General features: G+C 35.6%; 1 pseudogene; it reads left to right on the forward strand.

The window, feature by feature from the left end:
• Positions 1–6,126: 6,126 nt before the first annotated feature.
• On the forward strand, positions 6,127–7,775 carry LOC144252649 (C-terminal-binding protein 1 pseudogene; annotated as a pseudogene).
• The last annotated feature ends 13,318 nt before the right edge of the window (positions 7,776–21,093 follow it).

A 21,093-nucleotide genomic window follows, 5' to 3' on the forward strand; every position in this document is an offset into this window, starting at 1 on the left:
GTACATTTTCTCCTGTTAGCTTGTCTGTTTTAATCCTTCAGTACATTAGTTTAAATCTTTCTGTGTTGCACAGATCATTGTCAAGCACTTCCTCTGTACAAGGGCTGTGTGTGCAGGTGAGGAGACAAGGTGAACTTGTGCCTGAGAGCCAGAGCAGTCCCAGCAGAGGTGGTGGTGACTCACTGGGTGGAAATCATGCAGGAAAGGGCCAGAGAAACCATCCAGGGCCGGTTCTTATTGTCTTTTTTATTGTGAACATCTGCACAGTTCAGTTTCAGTCGAAGGTTGGACTTTGTACATATTTCTTCTGATGATGCATATGAGATGGAATATATTCGGAGAGGGATAGGATTGCTTCAAAAAATGATTCAAATGATGAAGGAATTTTATACGTGATCTTTTTGTTTTTTCTTGAATAAATCTTAAGTTGTGGTGAAATGGTGACTGAGGTGCTTTGACAAGTCTGACATATCTTTAAAGAGATCACCCATTGGGGTGTGCATCAGAACGACAGCCATTCGAGGCAGTTCATTGCAGGGTGTTGCTGTATTTGCATTTCTCATCAAAGCTGCCTTTTCTTATTTAGCACTTTTATGTCTCAGTGAAGGTGGTGTTGGAGGTAGTGATGTTGGAGGTAGTTGGCATCTATGGTTTTTAAAGGAAGGAAAGAGGAAGGAAGGAAGGAAGGAAGGAAGGAAGGAAGGAAGGAAGGAAGGAAGGGAGGGAGGGAGGGGACGAAGGAAGGGAGGAAGGAAGGAAAAGGAAAGAAATTTCTTTTTTTTAAAGAGAGAGTGAGAGAGGAGAGAGAGACAGAGAGAGAGAGAGAGAATTTTTTTAAAAGAGAGAGTGAGAGAGGAGAGAGAGAGAGAGAGAGAATTTTTTTGAGAGAGAGAGAATTTTCAATATTTATTTTTTAGTTCTCGGCGGACACAACATCTTTGTTGGTATGTGGTGCTGAGGATCGAACCCGGGCCGCACGCATGCCAGGCAAGAGCGCTGCCGCTTGAGCCACATCCCCAGCCCTTAATGTATAATTTATGAACAATTTTATATATATATATATATATATATATATATATATATATATATATAGGCATATATGTTTATATATAGATCTAGGGAAAGGCAAGCCTCTTTCCTGAATTTTCAAGAAACAATTTATTAATTTGTTCCAACTTGCTAATAGAGCAGAATGCATTTTACTTCGTAGCACACAAATGGAGCACAAGATTTTATTTCTCTTGTTGTTCAGAAAGTATAGTTCCAAAACCCATGTAACTCTACTTTGTGTACAACAAGATTTTCATCTCATTCCACCATCTTACCTACCTCTATACCATCTTCCATCACCTCCCTCCTCTTTGATTTATTCAAAGTTTCTTCATTTCTTCCATGCTACCTCCCACTTCCCTCATTGTGGATCAGAATCCACTTAGCAGAGTAAACATTAGATATTTGGTTTAGTGGATTGGTTTACTTGCCTTAATATGATATTCTCCAACTTCATCCATTTACTTCCCAATTCCATAATTTTATTCTCTTAATGCTCGGTAATATTTAACTGTGTACATACACCATATTTTCTTTATCCATTCATCCTTTGAAGAGCATATATATTGGTTCTATAGTTTACTTATTGTCAATTGTTTTGCTATGAACATTAATGTGGATATGCCACTGTATTATGCTGTTTTAAATTCTTGTGGGTCTAAACTGAGAAGTGTGATAGCTAGGTCAATTTTGGTTCCTTTCCAAGTTTTCTAAGGAATCTCCTTATTCTTTTCCAGATTGGTGTCACCAATTTAGAGTCCTACCAACAGTGTAATAGTGGGCCTTTTTCCCCACATCGTCACCAATGTATATTTTTGCTTGTATTATTAATAATTGCCATTCTGATTGGAGTAAGATAAAATTTTAGAGGAGGTTTGATTTGCATTTCCTTAATTGTTTGAGATGTTGAACTTTTTTTATATTTATTGATTTATTGTTTATCTTTTAAGAAGTATGTCCCTTCAGTTCTTTAGCCATTTCATTTAATGATTGGGAAGCTTGATTTTTGGTATTAAGTTTTTCAAGTTCTTTATATATCTTGGAAATTAGGGTTCTATCTGATGTGGATGTGGTAGAAATTTGCTCCCATTCTCTGGTATCACTTTTTGCCTCACTGATTGTTTCCTTTGCTGAGAAGAATCTTTTCAGTTTGAATTCATCCTATTTAGTTACTCGTGTTTCTAATTCTTATGCTTTAGTAGTATTCTTAAAGAAGCAAAATTTCAAATCCCCTACTACAGGGATTACAGGTGTATGACATCATATATAGCAACACAATTCATCTTGATTTCATGCCCATTTTCTTAAGGGGATTTCATCTTAGAAAGTAAAAGAAAATGTTATAGACAGGTCATTGGGTTTACTAGGGCCATGTCATAAAATAAGGAATATAAAATTAATCAATTTAAATAATAGACAGAAATCTTTGGGCCTGGGAGAAAAAAATATATATAATATACAAAGTTTATATATTTACACAAAGTTGTGCATGCACACACACACAACACACACACAACACACACACACATACACTTTCTGGTTAAATCTCCCTGCCCTCACTCAGGACAGTTTTTCTTTATTTTTTTATATCTCAGGAGAAATGTTCATTAAAAATGTATCTTTCACCTGTAGCATAAAAAAAAGTGGTCATGTCCTTCATCTTTCTAAACTCAGGGAAAGCATAATTCTCAAAATATGATTCTGTGTACTGAGATTTTCTGGAGTCTTGACATAGTTTTGAGAGTATTTTTCCAAAAATACCTATACTTCATTAGTATTATTTTAGTCACATAATAGTAATTTTCATATAGTGATATTTTGGGTTATGCTATAAAATTCAAAATTTTACTATTTTTATACGAATTCTAAAAAGATAATTAATTTGCACCTCATATAATTTTAATGTTCAATCTGTTTCCATACAAGAGAAGTTAACTGAAGTTTTACAGGATTGTCACTGTATTATTTCCCTCCATAAATAATATATTTACATATATAATTTACAAATTCAAAAGTCCTCATATGCAAGATTAAATGCAAATGCTTTCTGGGTTGGCTGTATTTTCCTTCTCCTAGGATACCTTGCCTTAAGTTAGCTGCAGCTTAGGATCTGGATTTCAATTCCCAGAAACTAAAAAGAGAAAAAAATGTACAGACAAGACACTACAACTGTGATGTCATTTATTTTTGGATGTGAGTTTATCTCCTGTCACTCAAAAAACTCAGCAGGCTCAGATTAAGCATATGATGACATAAGCTCTGTCCAATCAGGAGCACTTATAAAAGCATTGTCCAATCCAGCACACATTCAGTAAAGAGAAGCAAATTTTGACCATCTGGTGTGAAGCTTGCCAGTGTGGGTATCCATTTCTAGGCTCCCTCACTTATGTTCAGACAACCTGATTTTTTCTGCTGTATATGTACTTTGTAGTTTATAGGGAGGACATTTGGTTCCTAAAAACACAGTAAATGATGAGCTTGAAGTGAAATCCTGAGATTGCATGGTGAGTCTGGTTTAAACTGGCTGCACTGACTATGGTGGAAACTGGCAATGGTTGGGTAGAATCTCTGGTGTAATCTTTAGTTTCTGCAGTCCTGTGTCTTCTTCTGAGAAAGGTCAGCCATTAATATCCACTGTCCAGTCAACTGGAGAATGTATTAACAGTAGAACCTCTAAATCCTATAATATACTATAGAATATCTTCAGCCCCTTCCTTAGGTTCTATATGAGAACATTTGTGGCAACATTTCAGAATCTTCTCAGATTGTGTTGTGGATTCTGGAGTGGGGAGATCATCAGAAACACAACTTCATGTGTATTTTTTCCTCCAAGAGGGGTTGAGATACTCAATAGGTATCTCAGTTCTTCTTTCCTCCTAAGTTTATTCTCCTTCTTTTTGGAGATATTGCTATTGTGGATTGAACCCAGAGGTACTGTACCATGTTTTAAAATTTTGAGACAGGTTTTTCTAATTGTCTAATTGGTCTACCTAAGTTCCTGATGTTTACCTTGAAATTGCAATTTTACTGACTTACCTATTTGAGTCTCTGGAATTAATATGCATGTGTCATTGCACCCAGAGAGAAGAAGAATACTTTAAAAAGTCTCACCCAGTTTTTGGTCTAACAATTTAAAATACCATATTCATTTGAAATATAATATGGGTAAAGTAACTGATAATGCTACAAAAAAGTAACTAATAGTAGTGGAAAAGGGGGAAGTTGTCATTGAACAGGAAGCTAAAATTTTCTATATAAATACAACTCACAATACTGGGGCACAAATTTAAAATCAGCAACAGTCTGAAGATAAAAACAAAAGTACCAGAATTAACATGCACCTGTTTCAAATCCCCAGTACCATAGAAAAAATCAAAAGCAAAATATTTTTGGTTGTTGTTTATGAGCATTTTACATGATTGAAAAGTAAAGGAGAATCCCTTAATCTTGACAAATAATGTGTTTCTTTTCTTCCTTTGTGTCTCCAAGGGCAGACAATCTGTCAGAGTGTCTTTTTGCTCAGATTTCCTTTTGTGGAATGTATATGAGAGCATTCTCATTCCCTACTCTGATTATTTTCCTGGAAATATGTTTCAGAACTATGTAATATGAGGATCCCACAGCTGGCACATCTAATGCCTCTCATAAGTCCAGACGAATACTTGGGGCTTTTCTTGTTCAAGTGCATTATAAATGTAGAGGATTTCGTTTCTCAAAGAAGTAACTGAGAGAACTCTCAACTTCCATTTTTTTAAAATGTCTTCACTAATTTTATAGTCTGGCACAGTATTTCTTTCTTCCATATCCGTATAATTGGAGTAGTAGTTACTATTCCACTTTTTGCTAGTATCCATTCTAACAGCTATGCTCCAGCTACAGAAGATCTTATAGTTGGCTGGTGCACTAAAATTCTGATGCCAGTTTTTTTAGATTCCAGGGATACGTATGCTCACTAGAAAAAAAATTGAGGTATATCTATTTTATAAATAAAGAGGGATGTGTGATTCTAACCATTTTTCTTCTCTATTATTGGAGATTTTAGCCCATTGCAATGTTTGCACACCAATTTGAAACCTCTCATTTTTTTTTTATCTAGGGAGATTTGCACCTGCACAGTTGCCAGTGCTTTCAATGCTTTGAGATTTCAGATGTAGTCCATTGAATGGAAAAAGTTAATATCAGGACAAATTACTTACAGAAAGAATTGATTAGGTCTGGGGTTATTAGGGAAGCGAGCTGCGCAAGAGAGTTCAGGAAGTGCTAAATTGGCTTTCAGTGGTGGTCTCTATTTTTCTGTTAATTTTTTGGTCCTGTCCAGATAAAAGTTCGACTGTCAGCAACAGCTATTTGCATTTTTAGAATATGCTGGCAAATCCCTCTAAAAGATTAAGGGGTTCCCTTAAGATTTAACACCTCTTCCACTCTGGTCTAATGGAATAAATCCAATGGATCTTACATGGCCATAGAAACCACTTATTTTTTTCCCATGGAGTTGATACTCATGTATATCTTATTCATTCCTCTTTATAGAGAGATAAATCAGCATTCAAACTACAGGCAATTTACAGTTAAATAATATATTTCAAACCCAATTTAGTCTTTATTTATATTAACACTGGATTTGGGCATTTTGTTCCAGTAATATGGTATATTGTTCAAATCAGAATAATTCTCAAGAGCATTCTACTCATCTCTTGGTAGAATTTTGTTTTCAGTTTTCCAATGTGTTTACCTCTAATTCCTTTACAGTTTTAAGAAGGACTCAAAACAAGAGTATATATTTATTTGGTGTATCCATAAATGGCGGGAGGCTTGTATTCTGCTTTTATTTTTATTTTATTTTTTAAAAATTATCTCTCTTGACAAAGGGGCCCGCGGGCCGCACAGGCCGCCGCCACCCCGCGGTCCCGGCCCCGCGCAGTCCCTCAGGCCTTTTTCCGGAAGCGGGGGCGCAAGTCCGGAGGTGGGCCAGTCGTGGAGGCGCCGCGAGGCCCACTTCGACCTGCGGGGCGGCAGGGCCTGCGGCTTCGCCGGAGTTGGTCTGCAGAAGTCGCCGGATCCCGAGGCCCGCCGCTGGGCGTGCAGCCTCCCCATGCCGCGGCGCCCCCAGCTCTTGTCCACGGGCCCCTCCGCAGTGCTCGCTGGAGCGGCAGGGCGGCGTCCGCAGATCCGGGCCTGTCGGTGGCTGGGCTGCCCCTGGCGGGTGCGCGCCGCCGGGCCGGGCCCGGTGCCGAGGAGGCTCCCCGCCACTGGGTAGCGCAGAGAGGCCTTCTAGAAAGGAAACGGGTGCCCTCCATGGTCAGGAAGTAAGACTTTGAGCCCGATGCAGGCCTCAGTGGTGCCGTGGAGCAGCGGCCTGAGAGCTTTGGTTGGAGACAATAAGACGTGGGATGAGGCTCCGTGACAGGACGCGGTTCTGCCTGGGGATTCTGAAGACAAAAAGCTTTGGACAGTCGAATTCATGGTCGCGGAAATCCTGCCTAAATTAAGCAATGTCAGGCGTCCGACCCCCGATCATGAACGGGCCCATGCACCCTCGGCCCCTGGTGGCACTGCTTGACGGCCGGGACTGCACGGTGAAGATGCCCATCCTGAAGGACGTGGCTACGGTGGCCTTCTGTGACGCGCAGTCCACGCAGGAGATCCATGAGAAGGTGCTGAACGAGGCGGTGGGCGCCCTGATGTACCACACCATCACGCTGACCAGAGAAGACCTGGAGAAGTTCAAAGCTCTACGAATAATCGTGCGGATCGGCAGTGGTTTTGACAACATCGACATCAAGTCGGCTGGGGACCTAAGCATTGCTGTCTGCAACGTGCCTGCAGCATCTGTGGAGGAGACCGCGGACTCCACCATGTGCCACATCTTGAACCTGTACCGTCGGACCACTTGGCTGCACCAGGCACTGCGGGAAGGCACGCGGGTCCAGAGTGTTGAGCAGATCCGCGAAGTGGCCTCAGGAGCCGCTAGGATCCGCGGGGAGACCTTGGGCATCATTGGACTAGGTCGTGTGGGGCAGGCAGTGGCGCTACGGGCCAAGGCCTTCGGCTTCAGCGTGCTCTTCTACGACCCGTACCTGTCGGATGGCATGGAACGGGCCCTGGGGCTGCAGCGAGTGAGCACCCTGCAGGACCTGCTCTTCCACAGGGACTGTGTGACGCTGCACTGCGGCCTCAACGAGCACAACCACCACCTCATCAACGACTTCACCGTTAAGCAGTTTCAGCCAGGGGCCCTTGAAGGATGCGCCCAACCTCATCTGCACCCCCCATGCTGCGTGGTACAGCGAGCAGGCGTCCATCGAGATGCGGGAGGAGGCAGCCCGGGAGATCCGGCGAGCCATCACAGGCCGGATCCCTGATAGCCTGAAAAACTGCGTCAACAAGGACCACCTGACGGCTGCCACGCACTGGGCCAGCATGGACCCTGCCGTGGTGCACCCTGAGCTCAACGGGGCTGCCTACAGCAGGTACCCCCCAGGCGTGGTGGGCGTGGCCCCCACTGGCATCCCGGCTGCAGTGGAAGGCATCGTACCCAGCGCCATGTCCCTGTCCCACGGCCTGCCCCCTGTGGCCCACCCACCCCATGCCCCTTCTCCTGGCCAAACTGTCAAGCCTGAGGTGGATAGAGACCACACGAGTGATCAGTTGTAGCCCGCGGGGAGCTCTCCAGCCTCGGCGCCTGGGGAGGGCACCGTGTACCCCAGCCCGGAGTGTGCAGAGAGGCGCCCCAGAGACTGGCCCAGGCGTGTGCAGGGCGCGAGGCAGCGCAGCCTCTGTGTCGACTGTAGTTGTCCCGTCCTGTGGGCTGGCTCACTGTCCTGTGTCCTTTGCGTTCCTCGTTGAGCAAAAGAAGTTAGTAGTCAATTCTCTCATGGATGTTCTTGTCTGTGTGCAGTCTTTAGGACATGACGGGGGATTCGTTTGCTTAGCTGTCAACAAAAGCCAGCCGCGGGACCTGCGGCCGTGGTCTGAGCTCCCTCTGCTGGACGCCCGCCGCGGCCCCTTCTCAGGACTTGGGTCCTTCCCGCTTCCTTCATGCCGCACAGTGCACTGTTTTTTCTACCTGCTTGTCTTATTTTTAGAATAATTTAGAAAAACAACAAAGGCTGTTTTCCTGATTTTGGCATGAACCCCCTTGTTCCAAATGGAGACGGCATCTCAAGCAGCTCAGAGGAGGGGGCGCCTGGAGCTCCCTATGCTGACTGTCCTGGGGGCGGTGGTCGCCGAGTCCCGCCTGCGCCCGTGCCGTCCTGCTGATGTGGTAGGCTAGCAATATTTTGGTTAAAATCATGTTTGTGACTGTAACCATTTGTATGAATTATTTTAAAGAAATAAAAGTCCCAGAAAGAGCCGGAAAAAAAAATTATCTCTCTTTATATCTGCTGTTTTGGTGGATGCTTGTGTATAATTCCAGTGTTACAAACATTCTGCACACAAGCCTCTACTTGTGATCTGTGCTTCTTGTTCTAGCATCGACCTTGAGGTTGGATTGTAGCATTCATTCACATTAAATACTTTTAGTGATATGCTTTGATTTATATACTTATAACACTTAACAATAAAAATGATAATTGCATACATATGAATTGCCCTATGTAGTTTTCTGTATTGTGATTTATCTTAAAATTACTACATTATTGTAAAATTATAACATTTATTAGTGTCAGGTAATGATCAATGGTACATTTGCACTTATATATAAAAGATTTCTTGATAATTTAATATACATTTAACTTTCCAAGAAAATTTTAGAAGTTTTTGCTTAGATTTCCTCTTCAACAAAATTAAAGAATGGTAAAATTTTGACCAGTATTATTATAGGTTAACTTGGGAAAAATGATCATTTTTATAATAGTTTTATCCTTTGTAAATATGTTGAATATTTGAGTATTTTATGCTTTTCTTTATTTTTATTTTCTCAAATACTGCATATTAGTTTTGTAAATATGCTTGCATAAGAAATGCAATATACATGTGACATTGGCATAAAACATACATGGTATTTTATAGTATTTTTAAAACTGGATATAATACTTCAACAAAAATTCTAGCTCCTAGAATTTACTATTTATAAAATTTAATCATTATTTCTTCCCCCTTGGTTTCAACTCAGAAGTTATATGGCTGTATACTCATATGTACAGTTGCTGTAATTTAAGTCTCTGTTCCTTATGTGGGTGTATCATATACATTTGATTACAAAACAGTTCATTCAAATGAATAATAAAAGCTTAAATTATTATTTTCCTCTTTTGTGAATGCATTTATTCCACATATTTGTCAATACTATTTAATTCATCTATGTAATGTGATTTTATTTAATGTTATCTAATTTCTAACGATTTTGAATTTTTATGATTATTGAACACTTAGATATATTCTTTTTAAAAATGGCTCTTCTAGAATTTATTCTGCTTTTCTTTTACCATCTGTTTTATTTTTTTCTCATATGTATTTGATTATATGTGAGGAAATTAGTTTTTTTTTTCACCTTGTCACTTTTGAAACATTTAATGTAATCATTTAATGAATAGATTTTTGTATATTAAAATTCTTAATTTATAAGTTTTAACACATTATATTGTATAATTTTGAAAACAAAAAAAGCTATTTTTTTTTCTTTTGTGATATTAGGTATTCAACTAAAGTTTCCTATTGCTGAGTATATCCTCAGCTGTGTTTTAAATTTAATTTCCAGATGGGGTTTGCTCAATTTCCTCAGTTGGCCTTAAATTTTGAACTTCATGCATTAAAATCCAGAATAGAAGATATCTCAGTTGTGCACGACCATATGCACCCTATATTTTGTATGTAAAATTTTGAGCTCTGTACTTTCTCATATATTTCAGTATTATTTATTAATAACTTATATTCAGCATTTAAAGTCTCAAAATAAGTTGTTATGTTTTATGAGAGAAGGGATACAATACCATTTTTTATCTCACTTTTTTCCCAATATCCTAGCATCTTTCTTTGAAATGAATGCCATTTTTCCTCTTCCCTGCACTTCAATCTTTATTATGTAAATATTTTTATGTAAATAACAAGACAATTATTAAGGGTTTTGGTGTTTTTTGTAGTTTTGTAGTTTTCTGTAGTTCCAAAATTTATTTTATTTTGAGGTTTACCCTGATTGATTTAACATCATAACATCAATCGTGTGCCATCCTGGTATTTTGGCAAGCAGTACATTTTATGTACAACAGTGGATATAGCAAATATCTTGCCCATGTACTAGTTTATACCATAGATTCTTGTCATGCACTCAGATAATAGGAAAATTGCAGAAGATTCCAAGGATAAATTTTCCAGAATGTATTTCGATCAAGTGAGAAATCATTATATATGTGTGTATTTAAAATTATATACTATATAATTGACATAAATTTTACTTGTTGAATTTTCAAATTTGCTAGTATTTTTTTAATTGTACCTGATTTTTTAAAAATTTGTACTGAAGATTGAATCCAGGGGTGCTTACACATGAAACCATATCCTCAGTCTTTTTTAAATATATTTTATTTAGAGACAGGATCTTGCTGAGTTGTTAGTGCCTCACTAAATTGCTCAATACAATATATATAAGACAATATTATATATAATATTGTCTTAAAATTTATGACCCTTTTTCCTCATCCTCCTCAGTCACTGAAACCACAGTTGTCCATCACTAGACCTGGCTCATTTGCTTTTTAAAAGTACCAACATTGATTTTGGTAACTCTCTCTGTGTTATGTTCATCTTCAGTAACTTCTAATTTGGCTCTCTTGCTTAAAATTTTCTTAAATTTTAGTTTATAAAATTTACTTTTCATTGAGATGGATGATTTGATAATAAATTCTTAGTCATTTTATGGCTTAATAATTTTTTTTCTGTATATTTTATTTTCAAACCCAGGTTTAAATGAATTCCAATTTTTGCAGCTGTATGGAGGTCTAAGTGAAACATAATAACCTGTATAGATATTGTTAAAAAATGGAACCCCAATTTAACCCAGTTTTTCAACTGCACTGTATATATATATATGTACCCAAAAGACATAGAATTAGCAGCCCTAATATCCAGAGTATACAAAGAACTCAAAAAATTATACAAGAAGATAACAAATAATCCAATCAACAAATGGGCCAAGGACCTGAACAGACACTTCTCAGAGTAGGACATACAATCAATCAACAAGTACATGAAAAAATGCTCACCATCTCTAGCTGTCAGAGAAATGCAAATCAAAACCACCCTTAGATACCATCTCACTCCAGTAAGATTGACAGCCACTATGAAGTCAAACAACAACAAGTGCTGGTGAGGATGTGGAGAAAAGGGTACACTTGTACATTGCTGGTGGGACTGCAAATTGGTGCGGCCAATTTGGAAAGCAGTTTGGAGATTCCTGGGAAAGCTGGGAATGGAACCACCATTTGACCCTGCTATTGCCCCTCTCGGACTACTCCCTGAAGGCCTTAAAAGAGCATGCTACAGGGATACTGCCACATCGATGCTCATAGCAGCACAATTCACAATTGCTAGACTGTGGAACCAACCCAGATGCCCTTCAATAGATGAATGGATAAAAAAATGTGGCATCTATACACAATGGAGTACTATGCAGCAATAAAAATGACAAAATCATAGAATTTGAAGGGAAATGGATGGCACTAGAGCAGATTATGCTTAGTGAAGCTAGCCAATCCCTAAAAAACAAATACCAAATGTCTTCTTTGATATAATGAGAGCAACTATGAACAGAGCAGGGAGGAAGAGCAGGAAGAAAAGATTAACATTAAACAGAGACATGAGATGGGAGGGAAAGGGAGAGAAAAGGGAAATTGCATGGAAATGAAAGGAGACGCTCATTGCTATACAAAATTATATATAAGAGATTGTGAGGGGAATGGGAAAATAAACAAGGAGAGAAATGATTTACAATACATGGGGTAGAGAGAGAAGATGGGAGGGGAGGGGAGGGGGGATAGTAGGGGATAGGAAAGGTAGCAGAATACAACAATTACTAATAGGGCATTATGTAAAATTGTGGATGTGTAACCGACGTGATTCTGCAATCTTCATTTGGGGTAAAATTGGGAGTTCATAACCCACTTCAATCTAATGTATGAAATATGATATGTCAAGAGCTTTGTAATGTTGTGAACAACCAATAAAAAAAAGAATTAGCATACTACATTGACACAGCCACATTAATGTTTATAGCAGCACAATTCATAATAGCTAAGCTATAAAACCAACCATTCAATGATGAATGGATACATTCAATGATGACAGGATAAAAATTGTTGCTTATGTACACAATAAATTATTAATCAGCCATAAAGAAGAATGACTATATGACATTTTTCCAATAAATGGATGGATCTGGAGATTTTATATTCAGTAAAACAAACCATTTCTTTAAAACCAAAGGTTGACAGTTTTTGCTGATATGTGAAATCTAAAGCTCATGAATTGGGGAAGGGAAAGGATAAAAGATCAGTAGATTGCACAATGGTAAACAAAAAATAAATAAAAAGGGATAGAAATATATATATATATATATATATATATATCTCCTATCATCATAGCCTCCAATAAGAACAGGATTTTAATTAGAATAATATATATCCCATGGTTGCATAATACCATAAAAATTGATTTTACTATCTGGTAGAACTAGAAAAAACCAAAAAATATAGAAACATTATATTTATTTGAAGAGCTATATGTACATTCTATTATAAACATCATACAATATATATATATCAATAAAAGTATATATATATACACATACATATATACGTATATACTATTTTATATGTTAAAAAATTTTTAAATTATTAAAAGGAAAATCCAAACACAATTGTTGTTGTTATTTTTTATATTAATAACATACACAAATATCATAAAATGTTTGGTATTTATGTATGTTATTAACTTAAATTCACTATTAATGTTTCCATTAAGTGTTCTGTCTCCCTTGTTAAATTTCAAAATTTCTCTTATGCCATTGTTATCCGAATTGCTTGATATCTCACTACATATTCAGAACAGCTAGCTGCATCACAGAAATAACAAATAAGTTTCTACACTTTAGTAAATCTCTGATTTGTGGTTGTACAATTAAAATTTGAGGATTGCCTTTCTAAATTTCCGTAATTTTCTCCTCTGAACAATATGTATAGTTTAGATCATGATTTAAAAAATTACAAAATATATATTTTTGGGGTAATGCCTGAGTTTTATAGGGTGTTTTATGAATGTGGAATATATATAATTTTTTGCACTTAAAATCACTTTTTCTGAAGAAGTAGATAATAGAATCATGGTGTTCCAAAACACCACCTACATAATAGTCTGCTAACTCTCATTTCAACTTCAATTACATTACAGACTGTGCTAATGTTTATGTGGTCAATGTGTTATTAATTTACCTCTTCTTATTTTAGGAAATGTTAACATTCAGAGATGTAGCCATTGATTTTACTGAAGGAGAGTGGGAATGCCTTCAGCCTGCTGAGAAAAACTTATATAGAGATGTGATGTTAGAGAACTATAGAAACTTGGCCTTCCTGGGTAAGTTTAATTTCCCTTTAAAATTTTTAATTAATATTTTTTTATTTAATTTACTTCTTTTGCAGAGTATCTTCTGGGAACTTCTGTATAAGAATGAGATTTGTGTTTCAAAGAAAAACGGCATTTTTAGTACAGATATTTTACTCTTTAATATATATTATTTTACTCTTTAATCTCTCTCTTTCTTGGTGTGTTAAACATCCTTCACTTTAGATAAGTAGTACCTAGCATAATTTAGTGATGTAAAGTATTGTAGCCTACACAAAGCAGGGGACACAGTTGAGACATTCAAATATCAAGGAGAAAACAAAAGTAAAAAATATTGACAGAGTAGTTGTTCTGCAAGAAAAAAAAATTTCAGAAGCTTAGGTTTATTTCTTTTGATTGTAATCATTGAAGACATACTTCCATACATTGATTACATTTTCAAATTCTTTGTAGTCCTCTGTTTTCTTGTTTAGTGATTTCCCAGTTTATTCAGATTAACTACTAAAACTTAAGTTTTGTTGTGAGGGCCAGCATGATCTTGTTACAAATCTTCTTGTGAGGAAACCTATAAAGAAGCAAACAGAAGGGCTGGGGATGTGGCTCAGCGGTAGCGCGCTCGCCTGGCATGCGTGCGGCCCGGGTTCGATCCTCAGCACCACATACCAACAAAGATGTTGTGTCCGCCGAGAACTAAAAAATAAATATTAAAAATTCTCTCTCTCTCTCTCTCTCTCTCTCTCTCTCTCCCTCCTCTCTTTAAAAAAAAAAGAAGCAAACAGAAGAGAGAGACACACACACAATACAAAGAAAAAAAAAGAAAAAAACCTGACCACTCTTCTTCATGGCTGCACATAGCATACCCCCAAATTACATAACATCTTTTTTTATTGAGCATAAGAGGGTCAAGAGTTTTGTTTTACCACACGGTGAGTGTATTATGTTCTTCATATATACTAGTAGAAAGAATACAATACCTTGTAAGAATAAAGCTGATAATTATATGAAAAAATGATTGTTAATTCATTTTATTTAGTCATTTTACCTTGTATATATTGTATAAAATACCACGATATATTTAGTAAATAACAAAGTTTTATTTTTCAATGAAATAAATCATCATACCACATTAATTAAAAAAAATAAAAATCAATTTATTATACTTGATTGTAATGTGTAGACTTCATCCAAGTATTATGGCCATAGTGTATGCAAGGTTTTTATAGTCTTCTAAAATGTTTTTATGGAAAATTTTATAGACGTATATATGTATATTTCTTAGTAAATTTTTTGTTCATATTTCTTTTTAAGAGATCATAGCCTCTTTACACTTCTTGAATATTTGTGGTATTATCACTCAAAATCTACTAGTTATTTTCATGTCTCTATGTCATGGTAGACAAAAACCAGTTTTGGAACACTCTTTGAAAAAGCCACAAATATTTTTTATGTTTCACATTTCTCTTGTTCTACTGAGGGTAAAGTTAGCTGGTAGATATTTCCCTAATACACAATGTTATCTTATGGAGAACAAAAGGCTGTGGATGATAAAAGTAACATACTTTTCTTCTCTTTATTATATTAGTCTTCTTAATCATGTACTCCTCTTGAATACTATGGTATCTATAAGAATTTGGGTAATATTCTCAAGATAATTTTGTCTGTACATTTTTGCTGAACTGATATATTTTTGGATTTATAATGACTTTGTACTTACTAATCTTCTACACTCCTGATGTACTTATTTTACCGTAATTTCATGTTATGTATGAAATATATTTTATATATTTATCCCAGTCTAATAACGATTGTTTCTTTTTTATTTTTTTGTTTATTTCAGCCATGACTCCTCATGATACCCAAGAATATTCATCTGAAAATGGCATAAAACATATATTTCACAAAGTGATAAGTGGAAAATATAGAAGTTTTGATCTTGACTATTTACAACAAAAGAAAATATGGAAAACTACAAGTGAGATTGAACACCAGGAATCATATAAAAATTCAGGCCTTGCTAACCACCAGAGAATTTCAACTGGAGATAAGCACTACAAACATAAACAATGTGGCAAAGCTTTTAGTAAAAAACAAAAAAGGTGTTATTTACCACAGAAGAACCCACACTGGAGAGTTGCCCTACCAATGGGCAGAATTTGATAAAGGTTTTAAAGAAAAATCAATGTTTGTTAAGCAAAGCAGAACTCACACTGAAGACAAGCCCTACAAATATGAAGAATATGGTAAAGTTTTTAGTCAAAACTTAAACCTTATTTACCAAAGAAGAATTCACACTGAAAAAAAGCCCTACAAAAGTAAAGAATGTGGCAAAGCTTTTAGTCAAAAAACAGGCCTTATTTACCACAGCAGAACTCACACTGGAGAGAAGCCCTATAAATGTAAAGAATGTGGCAAAATTTTCAGTCGAAAATCACACCTTATTTGCCACAGGAGAACTCACACTGGAGACAAGCCCTACAAATGTAAAGATTGTGGCAAAGCTTTCAGTCGAAAATCACACCTTATTTGGCACAGGAGAACTCATACTGGAGTTAAGCCCTACAAATGTAAAGATTGTGGGAAAGCTTTCAGTCAAAATTTAGACCTTATTTGCCACAGAAAAACTCACACTGAAGAGAAGCTTTTAGTAAAAAATTAGACCTTTTTTGCCACAGCAAAACTCACACTGGAGAGAAGCCCTATGAATGTAAAGATTGTGGCAAAGCTATCAGTGAAAAATCATACCTTATTTGCCACAGGAGAACTCACACTGGAGAGAAGCCCTACAAATGTAAAGATTGTGGCAAAGCTTTCAGTCAAAAATCAAACCTGATTTGCCACAGGAGAACTCACACTGGAGAGAAGCCCTACAAATGTAAAGATTGTGGCAAAGCTTTCAGTCAAAAATCACACCTTATTCGCCACAACAGAACACACACTGGAGAGAAGCCCTACAAATGTAAAGAATGTGGCAAAGCTTTCAGCCGAAAATCACACCTTATTTACCACAGCAGAACTCACACTTGAGAGAAGCCTCACAAATGCAAAGTATGTGACAAAGTTTTTACTAAAATACCAACCCTTATTTGCCAAAGTACAATTCACACCCAAGAGAAGCCCTACAAATATAAGAAACCTGGCAAAGCTTTTAGCAATAAAATAGCCCTTATTCATCACAGCAGAACTCTTACTGGAAAATAGCCCTACAAATGTAAATAATGTGGCAAAATTTTAATAAAAAATAAAATTTTATTCACCACAACAGAAGACACCCTGATGAATGTGAAATGTGAATAAAGTGATAATACTTTTAAAGAAAAACTAAACCCTATTAACAACAGAATTTATACAGATAAGAACCCCAACAAATAGAAACAATGCCAGAAATATTCTAATTAATATTTTAATCAATTCTTTTTCACCACCAGGCTATTTAATCTGGAAAGAAGACATATAAATGTAGAGAATATAGAAACATTTTAAATTATATATCATACATTAGTAGACATCAGAAAAAACACACTGGAGAAAAGCTCTAAAAATCAGACCATTGTAACATTCCTCTAAGAAGGGGTCAAATTTTAATCCTCACCACAGTATCCACAGCAGAGATAAAGTTTTGAAATGTGAAAATTGACACTGTGACAATGCCTCCAAAATTTATTCACCAATACTCAGCACCTGTGGATACATACTGGTTAGAGAGAATACAAATGGGAAAAAAAAAAAAACATTTCATAGCCACATGTTTCTTAAACACTACTAATTTCTGGAGAATTCATTGTGCCCAGAAATGAAAAAAAGTTAAATAATATTTCCAAAACGTTTTCAAATTTTAAATTCATTGAACATCTTAAAACTTATACCAGTACTGAATATTGAAAAAATATATGCCTTATATGACAATGAAACATTTATAATAAACACCTTGTCAAATGTGAGAGTAAAGTCATTATTTATACATTATATCTTGATGTATATGAGGATCAGTAAAAGACACAACTCATTTATATATAGAAAATAAGTCATTGTCTTTAACTTTTGCTTAAATTTATTAAGCATTATCAAGTTATTTGGTAGAAGTATCAGTCATAAATATCATATATGCATAGTGCAGAAATCTCATCTTTGAAAGCATATAATTATTTTCTAAATCAAAAATTAGTATTTTCACTTTTGAATACTGCAGAAAAGAATTATATGAAATCTATTTTTTATGTTTAACACTGAATTGTAATATTTTAAAATTATTTTTTTTTATTTCAGTTTAAATTTAGGGATTTTTAAACACTGGAGCCACATTCCTAAGCCCTCTTCCCGCTTTTTCAAATTTTGAGACTGTCTTGCTAAGTGGCTTAAAACTACATTAAGTTGCTGAGGCTGAATTTGAGCCTCTGAAACTACTCAGCTTTTCAGTTTCCTTGGATTACAAGCATGGACCATCATGTCCAGCTTATAGTGCATTTTTTGAGTCTTATGTATTCAATATGTCCTTAAAACTGAATATTTATTTATATGTTAACACTCATGTATTTCATCCTGTTGTTAAATGACAGTCATCACAGTGTTCCACTTGAATAAGTGTTTTATGTAACAGTAAAATATACAATTGAGTAAATAATACTCTAGCATATCTTAATACTTTTACACATTTTAATAAAACTTAATGTGGAATATAATTTTCATAAGTAAAATCATAATTTTTTCTGTTTATATTTATGGGGAAATTAAGAGTTATAAGAAGGAAATAGTTATAAGATAATAAGCCCCAGATTTTTATATCTTGAATCACAAATTTCAACAAATTAACTTTTTAGCTTTTTAACATTTCCTAATGATTTGAATAGACTGAACTTTCACAAACTGAAACGTAGCTCTTGTAGGAGAGAAGAGCTTAGTCTTCTTGTGTGTGCATAATGGCCTTCTCGACTTCAGCCTCATTGGAAACATTTTATTTTTTGTGAATGACATCAATAATCAGGGTTTTCATATACATTATTAAATTCTGACATCACTGTTGTTCTATATGTAGTGTTATTTCAGGGCAGTAATTAGAGATATGGATCTGGAGTCAAGGTTGAGTGAGACTTTATGCTTATGAAAAAATCATCAATGAGCTATGTTTCATAGTCTTATTTTCTGTGGATCAAGTAGTAAGAGGCAAACTGAGAAGGTTGTATGCAAAAATTAAGTTTCTTATCATAAAATGTTTCTTTACCAGCTGTAATAGGGCAAAGGCTTCTTATAATGGAATCCATAAAAAATATTAAATATCATTTACAATTTTATTAGTATTACATATAATTCATGAAGAACTGAGTTTACAACAACATATGGCTAAGAAAACAGTCTGGGGACATTGTACAATCTCCAATATAGACATATTTATACCAATTTAATTATATATGAAACTATACTAAATGAGAAAAAAAATCAATTGGATCAACACACAACAATACACAAATAAAAACTTATATAGACTTAAGCAAGAGACAAATAGTGGATGAAGTGTGGCTTCCAAATGCTAGGGGGGAAAATGGACATATAATCAGAGGTAATTGAAGAAAGATAAGTTATCCACTTTGAGCTAGAACACTATTTGAAAGAAAAAGTCACAAAGTTAGCAAAGATTATTCACTTCCATTTGTATACTTTATAACATATTCCAAAAGATTTCTGCATGTTTTTTTTCAGTCAAATTGGCAAACAATCCAGAAAGCTAAAAAAGACAAAAACTGCTCCTCTTGTTTTAAAAGCAAGAAAAAATAGAGAGACTTATTGAGCTAAAACAAAGTTACTAGTTAGAGGTAAAAAATAGAACTGAGATATCCAGAGTCTCAGTATAATGAATTTCAGCCATCCCTGGTTGCACAAGGCATTTATGCTTAGCGAATAATTTGTTCACTTATGTACAGCTTAAAGAACATTGCTGGTTTTAGTCAGTCTTTTTCATTTATAACAATGATGCACCTTTCAACTGTTTCCAGCCACAAAAATACATAATTTCAGAAATCTTCTGGTTCATCCTCCATATACTCTGCCACAATATTCACCAGGACAATATAATACAGACCTTTTGTCACCCCATCAAGCATTCACTTCTATTAATTTTAAGGCCAAACATATACTGCAGAGAAAAGTATGATACATGGAACAACATAGTTTTACTTAGTAAAAGTATTTTTTATGAAGAATATATCCCAACTGCTTTGTCTTCGGATTGCATTAGAAAAATATGAGGTAATTATATTGTGTATTGTAAGCCTTAAAATTACCGTAAAATACTAAAGAATATTTTATGTTTATTTTTAAATATAGTTTTTATATTTCAAACATTCAAATCAAATTCCACAGCAATGAATGATACAAAAAAACATGCGAAAAAGAACTGCAGTTTGGTGTCTCATGATGACCTTTAAATACCTGCTGTAGATTGCCTGTTGGTTTCACTTTGGTGTGAATTGGAAGACAAAATCTCCTTCATTGTTTTTCTTGGGAAGCCATGATACTTGAAACAACTGAATCCTAAATAAAAATGTTTACATTCTAATTATATCAGTTGTTTACTTATCTAGCATAAAATAAATCCACTTTCTTCTGGTTGAATATCGTGAGCCCAAAGATATGTAACCTAGGAGCTTAAAGAAGTATTACATAAATGAAGAGGTCTTTTTTGCATAAGACAAATTGTACTTTATTGTATTTGATTTTTCTGCTTATGAAGATGTACATTTCTTGTCCTACAATGGTATAATAATTGATGGTGACTTGTGTGAATACACGGGGCTTAAAATGCAGCTACAGTATGTTTTTACCAGTTCTTTCACTGGTAAAAACATACTGTAATTTGTACTCTAATAGGAGACTCAAAATGGTGCTAGACAAACCTATATTTTTAATCTGCATCTTTATTCATGGTTTTGTAATGGTTTTGATCTAGTCAGCTCAGACCATTTCTGATTAATGGGTGTCATCAAGATGTAGCCATGTATTCAAATTCTCTTTATGATCAGTAGCAATGAGACAATTCTTCCCATTAAAAATCAAATCATTCTCATAGAGTTGTGCTATATTTTAAGGAGCCAATCTTGCTTTTGCTCTAGTAAACAGAATCAATTCCACATATTTGAGTCCCAAAGTAAATGGCAATACATTAACCTAAGCACCATGAGAAATATAAGGAATACAAGATATCACTTTTGAAATATATAAAAAAATAAGAATCATAAATGCTAAGCCATTACCATCTAAACTATACCAGGGCTTTTGAAATGTAATCTTAGATGTTCTACTCACTCTTATAGTAAGAGGCATTAGACACAAAGACATTTAATCCTGTTGTTTCATTCTGTTTTATAATTTTGTAGGAAAATCCCAGAACCAGGCCAATGTACAAAAAATGATATAAATTTATAAAAATATTTTCTGAGGGGCTGGGTTTGTGGCTCAGTGGTAGAGTGCTCACTTAGCACATTCAAGGAGCTGGTTTCA

The sequence above is a fragment of the Urocitellus parryii genome, unplaced genomic scaffold (assembly GCF_045843805.1).
Source record: "Urocitellus parryii isolate mUroPar1 unplaced genomic scaffold, mUroPar1.hap1 Scaffold_49, whole genome shotgun sequence".
Classification (NCBI taxonomy): domain Eukaryota; kingdom Metazoa; phylum Chordata; class Mammalia; order Rodentia; family Sciuridae; genus Urocitellus; species Urocitellus parryii.